The sequence below is a fragment of the Capricornis sumatraensis genome, chromosome 21, assembly GCF_032405125.1.
Source record: "Capricornis sumatraensis isolate serow.1 chromosome 21, serow.2, whole genome shotgun sequence".
Taxonomy (NCBI): Eukaryota; Metazoa; Chordata; class Mammalia; order Artiodactyla; family Bovidae; genus Capricornis; species Capricornis sumatraensis.
Genome location: NC_091089.1, coordinates 27239287 through 27256942, shown reverse-complemented (window position 1 = coordinate 27256942; position 17656 = coordinate 27239287).

Genomic DNA, 17656 nt, shown 5'->3' with positions numbered 1-17656 from the left:
TAACTATTGTCTGCCCACTGCTCACTGCTTGGCTATTGCTACGTGGGGTGCTCTCCTGCAGGAATGCTGTGAAATGACTTAAGCCGATTTGATCAACCCTATTAAGGTCTTTGGGGGAAATATCGGAGGCCTGGTCAGGGTCCTAGATCTCTCCTGGATTGGGACAACTGTGACATCATGTTCTTTTTCAGTCATGCCACACAACTTGCAGGAACTTAGCTCCCCAACCAGGAACTTAATCCGTGCTTTCTGCAGTGGAAGACAGTCCTAACCACAGGACCACCAGGGAATTCCCAACACCAAGTTTCAACACTATTGTTTGTTGTTTCTAAATCGTGTCTGACTCTTTTGTGACCCCATGGACTGTAGCCCACCACGCTCGTCTGTCCATGGGATTTCTCAGGCAAGAATACCAGAGTGGGTTGCCATTTGCTACTCCAGGGGATCTTCTCCATCCAGGGACTGAACCTGCGTCTCCAGCACTGGCAGGCAGATTCTTTACCACTGAGCCCCTAGGGAAGCCCCTTCAACGATAGCAAGGCTCAGATCTAATACTGCCACACATAGAAACATTTAAGTCAGGAGACACAAAGGAGTCACATAAGCTGTTCTATGAGCTTGAGACAGTCCCAGCTCTGGGTCCCTTTGAGTGTTCCAACAGCAATTTGCCTGGAGGGTTCACTAGAGGCAAAGAGGCAGTCATCGAGCAGCAGGGTTCAGCTAACATTCCTGCCCGATTCAGACGAGGAGACTCCTGGGAATCAGCGGCTAGACCCAGGACAATTTCCGAATCAAGCCTCAGGCTGGGCTCCTAATTGCACAGGCTATCAGGCTCAATGGATTCTTAGCCTCGTTCACGCATGACTGGGATGCCTGTGTACTATTTCAGTCAATACACACATCTTGATCACCACTCATTTCACCAATGAAAAATCATTTCTCATATCCATTACTCTAACAAAGAAAGCCTCTAGAGTCTATCGGCCATAAAGATAGCTGAAGTGTTGCTGGAGCCTCATATGGGAGCTGAAGTTTCCATTAGAGTCTTTTAGATTCTAACCACCCCAACAGAAAGAGCCAATGAGGGGGCTGACTCTGCCTCCAGCAAGAAGAAAACTACCTAACAAATACTGCTTATGGCTAAATATGCAGAGAAACACAATGTTATAAATTTCAGAACATGTGAAAATGCTGTATTTTTAGGTCCGCAATCTCTGGTTAAGGTTAGGAATTTTCTATGATTCAACCAAAGGACAAAGTCCTGGAGCACTTGAATACCTTGTGTTATCTCTTTTTGTCTCATTCTGTCTTTGCTAGTCTCCTTGAGTGTCCCACCTTTATCTCTTCCCAGACATTGACCTTGGTTCTCTGCCTGAGATGGTTCCGTCTCAATCTTTTTTTCTGCAAAATGCCAATTTTATCTGAGATATCAACTTATAAAAGGGATACTAGACTCCTCAAATATACCAGTGTTCTCCTGGGATATCTGTTTTAAAAAATCATTTTATTTTTGGCTTCACTGTATCTTCTTCGCTGAACACGGGATTTCTCTAGTTGCAATGCATGGGGCTCCTCATTGTGGTGGCTTCTCTTACTGTGGAGCGCAGGCTCTAGAGTGCTGGCTCAGTAATTGGGGCACGTGGGGTCAGTGATTCCACTGCATGTGGAGTCCTCCTGGACTAAAGAATCAAACCTGCATCCCCAACATTGGCGGGCGGACTCCCAACCACTGGACCACCAGGGAAGTCCATCCTAGGACATGCTAAACATCCTGTGCTAACTGCCTTCTGAGCACCATATTGTATCAATTCCTTTATCCTGGCCTGTATAGTCAAAGCTATGGTATTTCCAGTAGCCATGTACAGATGTGAGAGTTGGACTAAAAAGAGGCTGAGTGCCAAAGAACCGATGCTTTCAAACTGTGATGCTGGAGAAGACTCTTGAGAGTCTCATGGATAGCAAGGAGATCAAACCAGTTCTAAAGGAAATCAACCCTTAATAGTCACTGAAAGGACTGATGCTAAAGCTAAAGCTCCAATACTTTGGCCATCTGATGCAAACAGCCAACTCATTGAAAAAAACCCTGATGCTGGGAAAGACTGAAGGCAAAAGGAGAAGAGGGTGGCAAAGGATGAGATGGTTAGATAACATCACTGACTCAACAGACGTGAATCTGAGCAAACTCCGCGAGATAGCGAAGGACAGGGAAGCATGGTGTGCTGCAGTCTATGCGGTCCCAAAGAATCAAACACGACTGAGTGATTGAACAACCTGGCCTGTAGGTGGTGTGCTCCCCAACAGCCTGAGCAGGACCCAGCTGGTTGCTAGGACAGAGCAGGAAGGCAGCAAGTAGTACCTTATGTTCCACAGAAAATTGGAGAAGTTTTCTTGGAAGGAAAAATGAGCTTAACCTGAGTGACAATAATGTCCCCAGTGGACAATATAAGGCAGTTTACAGCTGGTGCTAAATGTTGAGATATGGTCTGTAAGTGCCATAAGCAGTTAAGGATAGGAGATTGAAGGTGAGGCTAATGGGAAGCCAATTGAAGACATTTAGGAGATGAGATTTGAGCCCTTGTCCTAAGTTTCCTGGAGACAACACAGGCCACTCTGCTATCACCCACTGGGCTCACCCTGGACCATTCGCTGTGGGGCAATGAGGCTTCCGTGCACTGAGAGAGAACTTTTGGCATCACCAGATATATGCAAGGGCGACAGAGGGAGGGGGTAGGAATAGCAATAGCAGTTACACCAGTGACACCAGAACTGATATCGTCTGGGATCGCTCAACCAATTAGCATACAATTTAGTGTAATAAGAAATCAGAGAGAAGAGAGAGAATGAGAACACAAACCCATGCGCCTATCAAGGATAAGCGAGGAAGCAAAAGACCGAAACTGCTGGCTTTGCATGTGGGTAGATCTCTCTCATTTGCCAGCAAGAATTCCATCCAAGAAGGAAGATGACTGTGTCCCAGCCGTTTTGGAGTCCGGCGTATTATCTGTTGCAGATTTTGATATCTTACTTAGGCTCGCGCCAGTCTGATTTTAGGAAGAGTGTACATTATTTACATGAAAACAAATATGAGCATTCGGAGGCATTTTTTCCCCTGCGTGCAATTCCTACTAAAGAATTTACATTCTTCTAATTTGCTGCTTTACTGCATCACTTAGTATCCGCCTGAGATGAGCACAATGTCCTCAGTTGGGAAGGTGCGGAGGAAATTTACCCTTTTTGCACCGAATCACTTGCTCTTCTCCTGGAAGCTACCAAACCCTTGCTCACTTGAAATACCCTTTTCTAAGCACCAGCTCTGCAGGTATCAGCTGACCCCCAATTACAATGTAGGCTGGGGAAGATGTTTGATTTTAACATTTCATCTTGAGCGTCCTGTGCAGTATTTCTCCTCTGATTGAAAATGGTCTTCTTGATAACAATGCAGAGGCATGTGTTTTATCGACGCTGCAATTGATGGATTCATCTTGCGAATGGGGGTTCTGAGTGAATTTTAGCAACACACAAAACGTGAATACCATCTGGTGGGGCTGCTTCCTGCAGAGTTAGGGTAAACATCATGAATAGCATTAATGTAAACCACATGTATTAGTGGTATCCACCCTATCAGCTCAATAGACTTACAGACTGAATCTGAACCAGAAATGGTCTTTGGAAACCAGACATTGAATTTCTGAGTTCCTCTAGGAAAAGGAAGACACATTTAGAATCTTGGTTTAAGCACACTGGAATTCTAACACCCATGCTTTTGCTTGCTGCATTTTGAATTTTAGGACTAAGAGGAATCCAAGAGGCCAGCTCTGAAGGCAGCTTTTGATGTGATTGTGGAGGTCTTACCAATTCAATTAAAATTGAAAGAAATACAGAAAATCATTGGAAATCTTTGTGGCTTCATGGCCCCAGGCATTTGCAGCTGTGCCCATCGAGCTTAAGCTGAAAGAACACTGGCTCAGGAAGAGTTTTTGTGTTTATTGAGAACAAATTGGTGGTGTTGATCATCACTGGGACAGAGCAAAGGCAACGGAGAGCCTGCTGGAATCGTGTTCATGGAGACTGATCTTTGTAGCAGTGCTTTACTTTCAAGTATCAGTAGGGAACAAACCTCTGCTGTGTGGTTTTTGCTCAACATTTTCTTAATATAATATAGCTTGGCCAGATTATTATAATCTCTGTAGACTGTATCCATGACTGCAACCTAGAATTTGAAGTCTTTTCCAAAGGGTTTGTTTTTACCATTGTGTCTGCCTCCTGCTGCTTAAATCCCTCACAGATGTAGGGAGATGGGAATAGGATATTCTTTGCTCTCCACTGTCTATCCCTCTCAGCCTTCTTATTTATTGTCTTTACTATATGCCTGCGATGCAGGAGACGCAAGAGATGCAGGTTCGATCCCTGCTATCTAATTCCTGGCTCAGGAAGATCCTCTGGAAGAGGAAATGGCAACCTGCTCCAGTATTCTTGACTGAAAGATCCCATGGACAGAGGAGCGTGGTGGGAAACAGTTCACAGGGTTGCAAAGAGCTGGGCATGACTGAAGTGACTCAGCACACACACAAGCAAGAGGTCAGAAACTCTGGGTTGTTGGCCCCTGCTTGACTTTCTCCTTCTGCAAGGCCAACATTCATGCTTAATTTCAGCACCAGATGCCTGGAATTCCATTTTTTTTTCTTTCCTGAACCCCTGCAATGACCTTTGGCTAGTCTCCTTGCCACCATTTTTGCTCCCCTAGGGTTTGTTCTTCACGCAGTAGAGAGAATGAATGTATTAAAATGAAATTCAGACTTCCTCTTCTCCTCTTTTGCCATTTCAGGGATGTTATGAATGCTTTAGTCTGAAATTCTGCTCATCTGCTTTTGGCAGAGTTAGCTTCTCATCTTTCAAATCTCATCTCAGTGACACCTTCTCAGAGGGGTCTTCTCTGGCCAGACTAAAGTATTTACATCCTCATCTTACTGTCTGTCTTACGCCCTGTTTTTGTCCCTTGTAGCTTTTATTGCAGTTTGTGCCTGTTCTATTTAATTGTCTTCTCCTATAGTATTCACCTTCTACAAAAGCAGGGATCCCTGTAGTTTTTGCTTCCTCCCCATTAAATCTCTACTACTTAACATGGAATCTTGCTCGTGCTCAATCGCTTCCAGGTTGTGTCCGACTCTTTGTGACCCCATGGATTGTAGCCCGCCAGGCTCCTCTGTCCGTGGGATTCTCCAGGCAAGAATGGGGTGAATTGCCATTCCCTTCTCTAGGGCATCTTCCTGACTCAAGGATTTAACCTGAGTCTCCTGCACTGCAAGCAGATTCTCTACCGTCTGAGCCACCTGGGAAGTCCTAGGGAGATGATCTAAATGAGAAGCAAAGGGAGAACTGCCCTTCTCCAGGCAAACCCAGGGTTTGGAGCCACATTCTGGCTGCTCTATCTCTGACTTATATGTGAGAGGGGTGGAACCACTAAGTGTTCAGGTCCCCAGACCCAAGATCACAAAATACTCATGAAGTCTCCTATTCTATGCACTTCCACCATCTCTGCAAGCAGCACAGATCAGAAAACTCATCCCCTTCTTATACCCGGAGAATAGAACAGATGTAGAGAGAGATGAAATCGTTTGCCAAAGGTCACAGAGTTCATCATGCTTGAGGACAAGGACCAGGAACTCAAACCTTTCTTTACTCCGAATTCAGAGCTTTCTCTAGCAGATGCTTCCGCCTGAAAAGCTGGTGTTTCAGTGCTTGTATGCTAAGCTCTGTTGCAGCATTTCTTCTGATGTATGGCCCAAATTCTGCTTCAGTGGGTCTTGCTCAAAACTCATTTCTTTGGTGAACCATCTTCTAATCTCAAATGACCACAGGCTCTCCTTAGATGGAAGCTCCCAGACATGGTCTTTGAAAAATTACATCATAATCCTAAAAAGAAATGAAGGAAATTGAAACCAATCTTTGTGACGTACTGTTTTTATTTGGTTACTTGTGCTATTTAGATGAAAGGGTTACAGGATAAGGACTATATCTTTTCCATGTTTTATACCATGCTTAATAAGTTCTCAGAATATAATAAATGTTTCACAGGCCAATGAAAAATTCCAATGCACATAACCTACCAGAGAGGTTATAAAATTATTCATGGCTGACATTGATGAGAGGATCAGAGCTTTTACCCTACAGGGAGAAGACTGTGACTGAGAATCCAGGAGTTATTCTCAGGAAAACCAGATATAGAGTATTTCAATAAAACCAATTTCCAGCATGAGTTTACTAAGACATATAGAAATGTACATAATAATTAAGTGCTAATTTATGTTACTCTATGATAAAAATAATAATTGGTGCTGGTTATTTATCACATGATACACTCATTTTGGAGAAGGAAATGGCGATCCACTCTGGCATTCTTGATTGAAAAATACCAGAGAGGAGCCTGGTGGGCAACAGTCTATGGGGTCAAAAGAGTCAGACACAACTGAGCTGCTAAGTACACACACACACGCGCACTAATTTTAATATGATTTTCAAAAGAGGATAGATATTACTGATTGAACGAGATAACACATGGGGAGGAGACCATGTATATAGTAAATATCACATATATGTAAATGGTTATCTTGATGGAATTATTTCAGATTTCTGAACAACCGCATAAGCATTGTGAAATTAGTGGAAAATAAAATTTCAAAGATGTTGGACAAGTAAAATTTGAAATTGAACCGTCTACACTGTATGGCAGTTACATAGAATGTCAGAGAAAATATTACCTGGATTGAGAGGTAGGAGAAAAGATTATCTGGAATAGGAGGGAGGAGAAAATCCTTTAGTAATTTTTGAACATTTGCTTCCTTAATTTATTGGTTGTATTTTTCAGAAGTCAATTTTCATTGCAAATAAAACCATTTACTAATGTGTGTGTTACTGAAAGGCTTATGTGCTTATGTGTTCTGTAATAGTTCAAGAATACTATAGAAGGTGAATACAAAGAAATTTGGGGGTCAAGATATGAGTATATAGAACCATTGGGAAGCAGAGGCTGTGAGGGACTGAAGGTCAGGTCAGTGGTCAAGGCTGGCATGAGTGGGTGAGAAAAGACTGACCTGGAGGAAGATGTCCTCAAGTAAGAGCGAGGTAGGGGCATGGACTCTCGCAGTTTTGTGAGAGAGACTGCTAAATTAATAAATGCAAAGTGCTAGTGGGATGATTGACTTGTTTGATCATATATTAGGTATCAAGTATATATTCCACCTTGGGGCTTCCCAGGTGGCTCAGTGGTAAAGAATCTGCCTGCAAATGCAGGAGAAGCAGGAGAAGCAGGGGAGTTTGGTTTGGAAGTAGGTTTGATCCTGGGTCGGGAAGATCCCCTGGAGGAGGAAATGGCAATCCACTCCTGTATTCTTGCCTAGAGAATCCCACAGACAGAGGATCCTGGTGGGTTACAATCCATAGGGTCGCACAGAGTCGGACATGACTGGATGACTGAGCATACACACACACACACACACACACATTTTACCTGTATTTCTGTGTATCAAAACACCTTATGTGAACAAGCTAACAGACAGGAGCAATTATAAGATGCTCTGAAATCACATATGAGGGCTCTCTAACCTAGTCCAAGAGGATTAGGTTAGGTTTCTAGGAGAAGGTGAATGTCTTAAATCAGAGTGGAGGGGAGACGGGGAGTAGGGGGGAGAGAGGAGGGCATTCAGAGGGCCCATCAGAATGGCAGAGAAATAAGGTGAATCCCTCTCCTTCAGACTGTTGTCCTTCTCATCAGGGTTATCTTTGAAGTAATTGCTGGTGAGAGAGTCATCCCATACTTAACCAGAAAAATTGAGTATCCCCTCCAAAGTTGCTCTTACCGTTTATGGTACCTATTGTTCTTGGTCATCAATATATCTGGTCTCTTCTCTAGCCACAGAGAAGGCTAAATTTCCCTTATCCTCAAGACATAGCCATGGAATTTGCTTTGGCCAATGACATGTGTGCAGAAGTGAGCTGGGTGGAGGCACATAAATGTTAGTGTGCTGTTCTCCCTAATTCTTGTGTCACCGACCAGGAGATCATGTGCTCCAGATGGTACAGTGACAGGAGGGTGGAGCCTCTGTCTCTCTGGATCCTCACTCAGTGTCTCAGAGAGGCTCCAGGGGGTCCCCTTGACCCACAGCAAGTTTTGAGTGAGAAATAAACTTCTGTTCTTCTAAGCCGCTAAACTTTTTTTTGGAGAGGGGATGATCATGACTGCAATATAACACTATCTGTACCTTTTGACTTTATCTCTGTTGAAAACCTTTTTGTTTTTAGATTTGTGTCTTGTTTTCATATTCTTTCACTCACTTTTTACCATAAAGTATTGTCTAACGGCTCTTCCTGGCATCTAGATTTTTGCTGGAATTAAATGACTTTTGAAAATAGCATACTATTATTTACAAACCTTATGGTAAATTTCAGGTGGATGTGGAAGTGTTAGTTGCTCAGTTGTGTCTGACTGTTTGCGGCGCCACGGACTGTAGCTCGCCAGACTCCTCTGTCTGTGGAATTCTCCAGGCAAGGATACTGGAGTGAGTTGCCATTGCCTTCTCCAGGGGATCTTCCTGACTCAGGGGTTGAATCTGGGTCTCCTGCATTGCAAGCAGATTCTTGACCTACTGAGTCACCAGGGAAGTACAAATATCAGATGGGAAATGCTTCTATTAAAATCCTAAATGGGGGCTTCCCTGGCAGTCCAGTGGCTAAGACTCTGCAGTCCCAGTGCAGGGGGCAGAGGTTCGATCCCTGCTCAGGGATCTAGATCCCACATGCTGCAACTAAGAGTTCACATGCTGCAACTAAAGATCCTGCATGCCATGACTAATACCTGGTGGAGCAAAAAAAAAAATCCTATATGGATAATATACTGCAAAAATACTCAAAACTGTACTGTTACCTGCTATGTTTCCATGCTTGGTTTTTAAGTTTTTGATTTTGTTTTACTGGTATAACACATTCTACATTTTTCCTATTGTCACTAATTAAAAAAGAACTTAACTTTCAAGTGACATGGCAGTCATATTTATTAGGAAACGTGAGTTAAGTCCATATATCCTTCTGGAACTATTTTTCTTTTTATAGAGAATGTTTCCACTACATTGCTAGATCTCACAGTCTGCATTAATTAAAATATGCATTCATAAACTTCACTGAAGCCAGAATTTCAATGTTAGACACTTTTGGATGGTGTGAGAAGGTTGGACCCCAACTTGCAAATTTGGCCCAGTTTATTACCTAGAATCTACTATCAGTTTTGTTTCTCAAAGTAATTCAAAGGCAAAGTTAAAAACAGGTTAATAAAAATTCAGGTGCAACTACATCAGTAAACTAGATGATTAAGATGGGTTGTTGACCTAAAGGGCAACATTTTCAGTGAAATTCTGTTCATTATGTAATTTGAGAAGGATAAAGGGAGCATAATCTTTTCTGGGGTGTTTTAATTTGGAGATCCAGAGAAAGAGAGTAGGAAATTATAAGACTTCTTCCTTCCTATGTCCAAGGGATTCTCCAGGCAAGAATACTAGAGTGGGTTGCCATGACTTTCTCCAGGGGATCTTCCCATCCCAGGGATCAAACCCACATCTCTTACATCTCTTGCATTGGCAGTAGGGTTCTTTACCACTAGTGCCACGTAGGAAGCCCACAGAAGCACTTGCTTGCCACCAAACATAAAACAGATTGCTCATTTGTCTTTTTCTTTCTTCCTTACCTTCTTTTTTTTTTTTTTTAAGAAAAAACAAAACTGCTTTTTATTGGAATATTTGATGGTATCTTATTGTAATTTGAAACATATCATGGGATTTATAAAGTGAGCTGCAACCCCCTGATAACTTTTAGGAACCTAAAGGACTTGTTTGAGATATCTTCAAACCTTTCTGTGACAGCATTTACATAAGAGCTGTATTTCTTATTATAATGTGTTTATCCTCGTGGACCCAGAGAGTTTCCTTACTAAGAGATGAAGTGATTTGTATGCTTTAGTGATGAGACTCATCTTATCTATGTTCTATGACGATTCAAGGACAGTATTCAGAATAAATTTCCAATGTATATGTACCTTTTTTTTTTTTTAGTACTTGTTTATGCCTTTCTGTACCATTTATTTGCGGGCTCATTTTCTGATTTAAAAAAATCCATTCCTTCCTTTTTTGGAGCCCCTGTCCTATGATTAAGCACAATGTTATCTTCTACAGGAAACAGTGGAGATAAATGTTGAGATGACCAAGATGGTGAAGAAATGGGCTGTGTATCATAAACTGAAAAAAAACAGTCTTTGTCCTGAGTCTGTCTACACTTTTTTCTTCCAGATTCTGTCACATTTCTGCACGTTAGTTCTTCACCTTTCTCTCCCACTCCTATTCCTGCCCTCCCCTCCTTACTTCTCCCTCCTGATACAGCCCTACCCGACGTCCACTATCATGCTCGTTCTTGCCTCTTAGCTTCTTGAGGGAAATAAGATGAGATGTTTTAAACTTCTTTTGACAGAATGAGGCATACTGATCATCCTTTGTCATCCAACTCTTTGTCATGCAGGTTACATCACTACTTCTCCAAGTCAGGCTCTGACCAAAGAGAAACGGAAAATGGGAATGATAAGATCTACTCTGCCAAAACAATTTAGCACCAGACTGTTTCACGTAGCACATACAGCTTACTGCTGTATACAAAGGTCTAAATTATCTGGTGAGAGAATTATAGATTAAAAATTGTGCCTCAGAGATAATAAGTGCAAAATGAAGTGAAATAAAGAAAGATTCGCTTGAGAGCAGAATTACGCCATTACCAGAAAAATCAAATTCTGTATCTTGAGATTCGGCTTTCCCTTGTGGGGCTCATCCTGAGTGCGCTTGTTTCTCTTTCGTTCGGTCTCTCTTTCCTGGTCTGTGTCCTCTGAGAAATCAGTGTCTTCAGGTAGTTTCCTAGCAGAGCCACTGGCTCTCTAAGCAGGAAACCAAAGTCAAGCACACAGACTGGATTGTCGAAGATGGAGTTTGTGGGTGGTCTCCGCAGTTCTCCAGTGATCTCATCGTGTGGTCTGTAATAGCTACTTGGTGGAATAGAATCAAATGCTTCAAATACACATATTCAGTTACTTCAGGGACTATGCATGTTTACTTTTCTGATTCGTATATATAAACACACACACACACACATATATATGTAAACACACGCACAGTATCTTGTTATCAGGATACTGTACAGGGCATGCTTGAATTAAACAGCGAGATAGATGGTCCTAGGTGACAATGAACACTACTTTCAAAACATGGACAACTCACTTACCATTAACATGGCTGATAGAAATCACTCAACTATTGGGTTAAGTCCCCAAATGAGGACACCTTGTATGTTTTTTTTCTGTTTTCACCTTTGCATATGAGTTGTTTCAATATGCACCAGGACAACAGAACCACGAATCCCCTCAAACAAGTTTTATTGGGGTTTTTATGGTGATGGGGTTTTTGTGCTTGAAAGGATTCTTGGCTGTGTTGCCCTATATTGGGGTTTCAGTTCAGTTTAGTTCAGTTCAGTCGCTCAGTTGTGTCCGACTTTTTGTGACCCCATGAGTCGCAGACACCAGGCCTCCCTGTCCATCACCAACTCCCGGAGTTCACACAGACTCACGTCCAATCAAGTCAGTGATGTCATCCAGCCATCTCATCCTCTGTCATCCCTTCTCCTCCTGCCCCCAATCCCGCCCAGCATCAGAGTCTTTTCCAATGAGTCAACTCTTCGCATGAGGTGGACAAAGTACTGGAGCTTCAGCTTTAGCATCATTCCTTCCAAAGAAATCCCAGGGCTCATCTCCTTCAGAATGGACTGGCTGGATCTCCTTGCAGTCCAAGGGACCCTCAAGAGTCTTCTCCAACACCACCATTCAAAAGCATCAATTCTTCGGCGCTCAGCCTTCTTCACAGTCCAACTCTCACATCCATACATGACCACAGGAAAAACCATAGCCTTGACTAGACGGACCTTAGTCAGCAAAGTAATGTCTCTGCTTTTGAATATGCTATTGTGGTTTAGAATGTACTATAAAAGTGTACTTATTTGTAAATGCTAGGTAGTGTATTTCCTATTCTAGTTATATTTTACTTTCACTGATGGTGAAAATTTATATTTCCTCAGCACAGCTGCAGTTGGAGAAAGGTAAGGCTTCCCAGGTAGCTCAGATGGTAAAGAATATGCCCACAGTACAGGAGACCTGGGTTTGGTCCCTGGGTCAGGAAGATCCCCTGGAGAAGGGAGTAGCAACCCGTTCCAGTATTCTTGCCTGGAGAATCCCATGGACAGAGGAGCCTGGTGGGCTACAGTCCGTGGGTTGCCAAGAGCTGGACACAGCTGAGTGACTAACACACATACACACTGAGTGCAAAGGGAAAAATGAGGTGGAAAAAAATTTGCTTTGGACAGAAATTTCCTTTTTTTTTTTTTTTTTGTGATGTTAGAAAGGACACCAAGGAGATTATGAGCACATGGATAACTTACATTTTTTATTATGAACATGAACTTATCCACCTTATTTTTTTATAGGAACATTCAGGACTTATTTTCTATTAGGAGAGTAAAATACGTTTTATAGGAAAAAAATACAAATCAGCACATCCAAAAATTCACCTCAGTTTAGAAATACATTGAGTTTAGATCATCACTAAAAGATCTGTACCACGTATTAAGAGTTATCCCTGAGGAAAGATTGTTAGTTCAGTCATTTCATTTTTATGATTCATTTGGAGAGAACTAGAGACTTGCTTTAAAAAGTTGCATTAGACTTGTGTCAGAGATAACTGTAAATTGCTTGAAAAAGAAGAACAACAACAAAAAATTTCTATAAGCTTTTTTTCCCTTTAAAGAACCACGCTGGAATGGTAGACAGCACGACATGGGTGTGTGTAGACACACCCAGCTCTATTGATATTTGATTCTCAAAGAAGAGCCTATGGCTTTATAGCAGCAGATCAGCAAATAAATGTGCATTTGTATATTTTAAATTACAATAAACTCTTTAAGGCACGTTGTGTCTTTTTTCTTTTTAACTGTAATTGACTGGGACAACTTGTCCTAATCTTTCTACCTTTCATTCTGTGCATGATCAGTGGCTCAGCCGTGTCTGGCTCATTGTGACCCTATGGAATCTAGCCCGGCAGGCTTTTTTTTTTCCTTCTGGTCCATAAACACGCTACAGCTTGCTATGTATTTAGAACTTCGACATCTTTTATCAGTGTTTTGTAGTTTTCAGGTATGTTTCGTTATATTTAATACCTAGTATTTTATCTCTTTTGAGTGACTGAAAAGTATTATGTGTTTTTTTTCTGTGTCCATGTGCTCACTGATGGTATAGTGGGGTAGTGTGTGCTCAGTCCTGTCTGACTCTTTACAACCCCATAGACTGTAGCCCACCAGGCTCCTCTGTCCATGGAATTTCCCAGGCAAGAATACTAGAGTGGGTTGTCATTTCCTCCTGCAGGAGATCTTCCTGACCCTGGGATTGAACTTGCGTCTCTTGAGTCGCCTGCATTGGCAGGTGTGTTCTTTACCATTAGTGAAGGTATATAGAAAAACACTTGTTTTTTTGTGTGTTTATCTTTTCCTGTTATCTTGCAAAATATACTTATATGTTCCAAAAATTTTGGGGGTAGATTTTTGGAATTTTATACATAGACAATCATGTTTGGTACAAGCAAGAGCAAATCTATTTCTTATTCCTATCTTTGTCTTTTTCCCTCCTTACTTGCTTTACTGCACTAGTTACCATTTTTAGCACTATAATGAGAATGGTGAGAGCTGATATCCTTGCATTGTTCTTGCCTTAGGAGAGAAGCATTCAGTTTTTCATCATTAAGTACAATGTTAATGGTAGGTTGTTGGTGGGTGGTTTTTTTTTGTTTTGATAGCTGTTCCTTCTTAAACTGAAGTGTTACTATTTCTATTTTTCTGAGAGTTTTTATTATTAATGAGTGTTAACTTTTGTCAAATCCCTTTTAGTCTCAGTTGATATGATCACATGAAGTATGATTGGTTGTTTCTCACCCTCAACTCCTGGGAGGGAATTCATTCTTTAGGACCATGGCATATATATGGCTATTGCTGTCTGCCCTAAAGCTGACAGTCTTGCAATGATGTCTGGTCATCAGGTCCTTGCAAGTCATTCTGTATCTTTCCTAGGACCTTTTCTAATGGTGTTCTTTCAGCTCCTTTGGCTTTTTAAGCTCTCTTGGGAATATAGAAAAATCTAGAGGCTCTTCTATATGAGAGTCTTGAGTGTTTATTGCGGTAGTATAATAAGGGTGGAGAAACCAAAATTATATTGAAAAGTCTCAGTTCAGGCCTGTTCTTGACATATGTGGGACATGAGGTGTCTTAAGTTCAATTATAAAAAAACTAATAAAGAAACTAGCAAACTCTTAAAGATATGTCCAAACTCTTACCTTAATAAAATAGCTCTATAGTGATAAAAAATGCATAAAAATGTGGTTTGTACATGACTGAAAGTCAGCAAAGTGTCTAAGGTAGCTGAATTTAATTATTATTTTGGATTTACGTGCGTGTGTACGAAGTTGCTTCTGTCGTATCTGACTCTGAGACCCTATGGACCATAGCCCATCCAACTGTTCGGTCCAGGGATTCTCCAGGCAAGAGTACTGGAAAGGGTTGCCATTTCCTTCTCCAATTTTGCATGTATGTGCATTTTATTGATAGGCTAATGAGGTTTACATAAGTAAAGATAAAAGCGTACATATTTATATATTAGTATATATTTATTTCATAAAACTTATTTTTTGTATATTCATTTCAGTAAAATCACTAGTTACGTTGCTATTATCAAGATTTTCATGTAACTTGTATTCTGTTGATAACAAGGATAAATTTTACAGCCTTTGCAAATGCATAATGATTCTTATGTAGTTTTTTATTAATTTCAATTTGTATAAACTTCTGCTGAGACAATAGTAAACAAAATTATCAATAAAAATTTTAAGGACGTATCTATATTTCTACTTCTGTATTTTGGTGGAACCCTACCTTTTATGCTGACAAAAATAACAATTTGTAATATGCAATGTTATTGCCATATTTAAAGGTGGTTATTGCCATATTTAAATTTGTGTTTACTGCCTAATTGGGTTGTTTTACTCCTTGAAGTTTTGCCCCTTGAAATATACCTTCAAAGGGCAAAACTTCAAGACTTGAGTCTCAATGCTTTTTATTCTAAGGGGAAAATATATAATGAAGGGCTATTTTTGAAACAGTGGAGGTTGCTAGGCAAGTGAAATTCATACACAGGTGATCAAGAAGGGCAGGCTGGAACTGTCCAGCACTAGCTGAAGTTGAAATCCACAGATGGAATTTCTTATTTTTCTTCTTCCTCCTTTTTTTTAAAAGTTTTTTTCCTTTTTTTGATGTGGATAATTTTTAAAGTCTTTATTGAATTTGTTATAACATTTCTTCTCTTTTATGTTTCTGGGTTGTTGGCCACAAGGCTTGTGGGATCTTAGCCCCCTGACCACAGATTGGACCTGCGCTTCCCTGCATTGGAAGTCTTAACCGCTGGATGCCAGGGAAGTCCCTCTCCTTTTCTTATGGTATTTCAACTGACTGAATCAAGTCTAGTACCATAACTAGAATAATATTTCTTACCTAAAATAACCTGACTATAGAATTTAATCACATCTACAAGATACCTTCTCACAACATGTAGATTAGTGGTCAGGTAATTGGAGTCTTCTTGACCTCCATAATTGTACGAGCCACCTCCTGTAATAACTCTTCTCATGCTGCTAAGTCACTTCAGTCGTGTCCGACTCTGTGCGACCCCATAGATGGCAGCCCACCAGGCTCCCCCTTCCCTGGGATTCTCCAGGCAAGAACACTGGAGTGGGTTGCCATTTCCTTCTCCAATGCATGAAAGTGAAAAGTGAAAGGGAAGTTGCTCAGTCGTGTCCGACCCTTAGCATGGAGTGCAGCCTACCAGGCTCCTCCATCCAGGCAAGAGTACTGGAGTGGGGTGCCACTGCCTTCTCCAAACTCTTCTCATATATATATATATATATTTCTCCTCTTGGATGTGTTTCTCTGGAGAGTTCTGACTAATACAGCAGTTTTTAGAAAGTATACATATTACATTTACTCTTTAAAGATTCTGTGGAAATACAGAGTACATTGCACCAAAAGCCAACTTTGGAAGTGAATTCAGTGAGTCTCACTTGTGCACTTTTTCTGCTAATCTCTGCGCTCTACAAGGGAGACCCTGAGTCTTATCCACCTTTGTACTTGAAAGTTCAGTACAGTCTTGCTGACAGAGAATGAATTGAAATTTCAATAAAAGAAAATGACAATAGTTAACATTAACTGATTGCCTAAAATATTCTAGGCAAATGTACTAGGAAGTTCATATATAGCCGACTCATGTAGGTTTGCTTGGGACTGAGGGGTTTCTGAGATATGACACTTTGAGTGGTAAAACTGTAAAGATCCTAGTCAAACTGGGATAGTTCTTCATTCTGTCCCATGTATTAACTTGAAGCAAACTGTAGAGTAATGAAGAGCCATTAAACAATAAAACATTGTGCACTTATGAAAGTATTGTCTTTAAAGTACAAGAGTACTGAGAAAAGTTCACTAGCTGTCCTTAGTCCCACTAAGTTTCTAGGTCTTCAATGAATTCCTTATAAGCTTCAAGTTCTTTATAAGTGGCTTTTATGGGCTTCCCTTGTGGCTCAGCTGGTAAAGAATCCGCCTGCAATGAGGGAGACCTGGGTTTGATTCCTGGGTTGGGAAGATTCCCTTGGCAAAGGGAAAGGCTACCCACTCCTGGCCTGGACAATTCCATGGACTGCATAGTCCATGGGGTTGCAAATAGTCACGACTGAGCAACTTGCACTTTTTAAAAACAAACTTTTTATTTTATATTGGAGTATAGCTGATTAACAATGATGTGTTGGTTTCAGTTGTTTCACAAAGTGATTCAGCTATACATGTATACAAATCTACTTGTTTTCAAATTCTTTCCCCAATTAGGTTGTTATATAATATTGAGCAGAGTTCCCAGTGCTTATTTGTGGAATCTAAAAAAAAAAAAAAATGGTAAAAATGAGTTTATTTGCAAAACAGAAACAGACTCACAGACTTAGCAAATCCAGTGTTATCATTGGGAAGCAGGGTAAGGGGAACAGTTAGGGAGTTTGGGATAGACATGTACACACTGCTATATTTAAAATGGATAACCAGTAGGGATCTACTGTAAAAGTGCTTTTTTAACATTACAAAATCTGTGTTTCCTCAAAATGTATACTAGGACAGGATTACAGAGCACTCACTTTATTTCATTATTTGGAAATATAGTTACTATTGGTAGAGGTTTCTCAAGCTCTTACATTATCTCATTTAACTCTGACCAAATTTTGGGGTAGAAATTACTATTTTCATTCATAGATGAGTAAATGGAGGCTCTGATAATCTGCTTCAAGTCACAGACAAATAACAAGGCAATGAACAGTACAGTTGTAGCCTTTGCTGTTTCTAAGGGCTTGGCTGATGGCTCAGCAGTGAAGACGGCGCCTGCAATGAATGAGACTCAGATTCAATCCCTGGGTCAGGAAGATTCCCTGGAGAAGGAAAGGGCTACTCACTT